The sequence below is a fragment of the Cebus imitator genome, unplaced genomic scaffold, assembly GCF_001604975.1.
Source record: "Cebus imitator isolate Cc_AM_T3 unplaced genomic scaffold, Cebus_imitator-1.0 Scaffold682, whole genome shotgun sequence".
Lineage (NCBI taxonomy): Eukaryota > Metazoa > Chordata > Mammalia > Primates > Cebidae > Cebus > Cebus imitator.
The window spans coordinates 631,436-635,250 of record NW_016107997.1 but is presented as its reverse complement, the minus strand read 5'-3'; the positions used below and the strand labels follow the sequence as shown (position 1 = coordinate 635,250).

The window sequence follows — 3,815 nt, the reverse complement described above, 5'->3', positions numbered from 1 at the left end:
TTTCTGAAGAAAGTCACCTTAAACTGCCATTTAAGTAGGAATGTCCATTTGAGAGTCAGGCAGGAGAGGAAAGGAGAGGGAGAGAGACGGAAGAACTTGTGGGAAGACCTGCAAGTGAGGGAGCACGTGATGCTTCCGAGCAAAGGATAAATGCTCAGTAGAACTAGAGCAAAAGTGGAGGAGGAGGGAGAGTTGAAAGATGAGGCTCCAGTGCTTCCCAGAGACCAGAACTTCTAGCATCTTGTAGAACATGTCCTGGAGTTTAGATTTTCTTCCAAAATTAATGAGGAGCCATTAGGATTTTAAACAGAGAAATGATATGATCAGATTTCTTTGTTAGTGAAATCTCACTCATTGGATAGGAGGGGAAGCAAGACTGGAGCTAGGAGACTAGTTGGAAAGTTATGGAAATCCTTGCAGAGGGATAACGGTGTTAAGAACGAGGGTAACTGGAGGCTGTTGTGTTCAAAGAAGGAATAATAGATTTTGACTGTACTTGGGCCAGAGTTTCTAACTGGTGTTTAATCATAAATTTTTGAATTCTTCCTGGCTTCATTTTTCTACCTCTTTCTGAAAAAATTTTGGTAAGGCATATTTTTTTAAAAAAATTACCCGTTTTCTGTATATTTTCCTTCCCTCCCTCCCTGCCTCCCTCCCTTCCTCCCCTCCCCTCCCCTCCCTTTTGGTTGGAGTGTCGCTCTGTTGTCCAAGCTGGAGTGCAGTGGCGTGATCTCAGCTCACTGCAGCCTCTGCCTCCCAGGTTCAAGCAATTCTCTTCTCTCAGCCTCCCAGTAGCTGGGATTACAGGCACCAGCCACCAGGCCCAGCTAATTTTTGTATTTTTAGTAGAGATGGGATTTCGCCATGTTGGCCAGGCTGATCTCAAACTCCTGATCTCAAGTGATCCACCTGCCTCAGCCTCCCAAAGTGCTGGGATTACAGCCCTGCACCACAATGCCCAGCTAATTTTGTATTTTTAGTAGAGACAGGATTTCGCCATGTCTTGGAACTCCTGACCTCAAGTTATCCACCTGCCTCGGCCTCCCAGTTGCTGGGATTATAAGAATGAGCCACCATGCCTGGCCACCATTTTTTCTTTGTTTTCAAAAATTTTAAGTATAGAGCTTACATGCAATTTTCTTATTTTAACCTCATCCATATCTATGTTAAATCCCATTTTTTATTTCAAGTGCTCCATATTCATATTTTCTCATGATTTTACACACCAGAGATTTACTCATGTCGGGATTTCCTAAGTAAGTATTTCATGGAATGCTATTCCAAAGAATGCTGATAAGTAAGTGTTCATGAACAAATAAGTTTATGAGAGTGAATCACACAATTTAAAACAGTTATATCTCTTAGGACTTTTTAGAGTCTTTAATAAGCTAATATGCATTGAGTTCTTAAGTAGAAAGTTTAGTATATAGTTTTCAAAACCTTTTTCTTCCCATAGACCATCTATTAATATCTCCTGAAATGAATGTTCAGTAGAAGACAGTTTGATGGTTTCAAAGAATCAGCTCTTAAGTTTTATTTATTTATTTATTTATTTTTTCAAAGATAGAAATTTATAGCTGTAAATGCTTACATTGAAAAAGAAGAAAACTCCATCTCTACTAAAAATTCAAAAAAACTAGCCTGGTGTGGTGGAGGGTGCCTGTAATCCCAGCTACTCAGGAGGCTGAGGCAGGAGAATTGCTTAAACTCAGAAGGTGGAGGTTTCAGTGAGCTGAGATCGTGCCACTGCATTCCAGCCTGGGTGACAGCGTGAGGCTCAGTCTAAAAAAAAGAAGAAGGAATCTCTATTTATTAATTCTCTTTGTTTTTTCTAATTCATTAATTTCTATTTTATTTTCATAGATTATTTTTTCTTTTCATTTTTTCTATAAAACAGAGTCTCACTTTGTCATCCAGGCTGGAGTACAGTGGTGCAATCTCGGCTCACTGCAGCCTCCATCTCCCAGATTTAGGCGATCCTCCTGCCTCACTCAGCCCCACAAAGTAGCTGGGACTACAGGCGTTTGGGACTCCACACCCAGTTAATTTTTTTTTTTTTTTTTTTGTATTTTTTGTAGAGTCGGAATTTCGCCATGCTTCCCAGGCTGGTCTTGAACTCCTGAGCTCAACTGATCTGCCCACCTTGGCCTCCCAAAGTGCTAGGATTATAGGCATGAGCCACTGTACCTGGCCCATTTTTTCTTACTTTTCTTTGGTTTAATTTGTTGTTTTTTTTCTAGTTTCCAAGAGTTAAGTACCTAGTTTATTCATTAGCAGCTTTCAAGGTTGTTTTAAGGAATGTTTTAAAGTTATTAATGTTCCTCTGCATATACCTTTGGCCTCATTCTATAGGTTTTATTATTATGGACCATTTGTTGTTAATTTCTGAACAATCTGTCCTTTCAGTTTTGATTTCTATTTTGAGCCAAGAATTATTCAAAAGAGTATCTTTTAATATCCAGCAATTCGCTAGACTTTAAGATTTTCATTTACAGTTGATTAGATATAAATGCATTCAGTTTATTATTCTTTTGTTATAGACATGATCATCTATTTTATTTAATAGTAATACTGACAGTCTTTTTAATTTTTCCTTCTTGCATTTGTCTGATAGGTATTTTTTTCCCAGTATTTTGTTTTCAAGTTTTCTTTGCCATGTATTCCTTACCTTTAATATGTAAGATTTTTAAAATCTCATACTGATGACCCTGCTCTTTTAATATGGGAATTTCATTCATTTACATATATTTGACAATGATATATTTGTTCTTTTAAAACAGCATTATTGAGATAGAATTTATACAGTTGCCTCATTTGAAGTCTGTAATTCAATAATTCTTAATATATTCAGGCTTTTGCAACTATCATGTAACTGGCTCAGTTGGGCTGCTCGCTGCTGAGAAGTCAAAGCATGAGAAGCAAGGTGTGGTAAAAGAAAAGAACTTTTATTGGTCAAATGCTAGCTGATGGGAGAATGGCTGGGCTCAACATTCAAAGGAACCATCTCCTCCTTCTGGGCTGAGTGAAGGGTTTTAAGAAAGAAAAGGTGTGGGAAATATGTGGTAGGGATGGCAAGGTGGGTGCATCTCGTTCGAATGGTTATCTTACATAATTGCCCATCTGGAGGTCTGATTTGCATCATCCTGATTTTGGCCAGTAGGTGGGCTAACTGTTCCCAACTCCCCTTGAGCAAGAGGATTCTGCAGCTGGGCCTCTCTGCCTGGTTTGTTTCAAAATTGGCTCCTGGAATTTCTAGGCAAGCACATAATTAGCTAAGTGAGCACTGTTTGCCTGGTGGGAAAAAGAGAAACAAAGAGTTTCAAAATATGTTTCAAGACTGAAGGCAAGAAAGGAACAAAAAGAGTTTTAAAATGCATTTTGAGACAGGGATACTGGGTTACATCATCACAATCAGTTTTAGAACATTTTCATCATGGGGAGAGAAACCCTGTACCTATTAGCAGTCACTTGCATTTGTTTTCCAACCCCTTTCCACACCTAGCTTTAGGCAACCACTGATCTACATTCTGCCTGTATGGATTTGCCTATTCTGGACATTTTATGTAAATGGAGTCGTATAATATGTGACCTTTGGTGTCTGGCTTCTTTCACTTAGCATAATGTTTTCAAGGTTCATCAGTGTTGTAGCATGAGCATCTGTGTGCAAGGTTTTTGGTGGACATATGTTTTCATTTCTTTTGAGTGTATGTGTAGGAGTGGAATTGCTGAGTCATGTGGTAGTTCTGTGGTTAACCTTTTGAGAAATTGGCAGACTGTTTTCCAACATTTATTGCACCATTTTACAGTCCCACCCG

At 38.8% G+C, this 3,815-nt stretch overlaps 1 protein-coding gene across 1 annotated transcript in view; it reads left to right on the top strand.

The window, feature by feature from the left end:
• Window positions 1-3,058, top strand: part of LOC108296119 (40S ribosomal protein S3a) — a 19,470-nt gene extending 16,412 nt beyond the window's left edge. The window contains exon 2 of the mRNA XM_017518514.2: window positions 3,047-3,058. The gene's annotated coding sequence lies outside the window, so the exon portion shown is untranslated. The remainder of the gene's footprint in view (window positions 1-3,046) is intronic.
• Window positions 3,059-3,815: the final 757 nt, after the last annotated feature.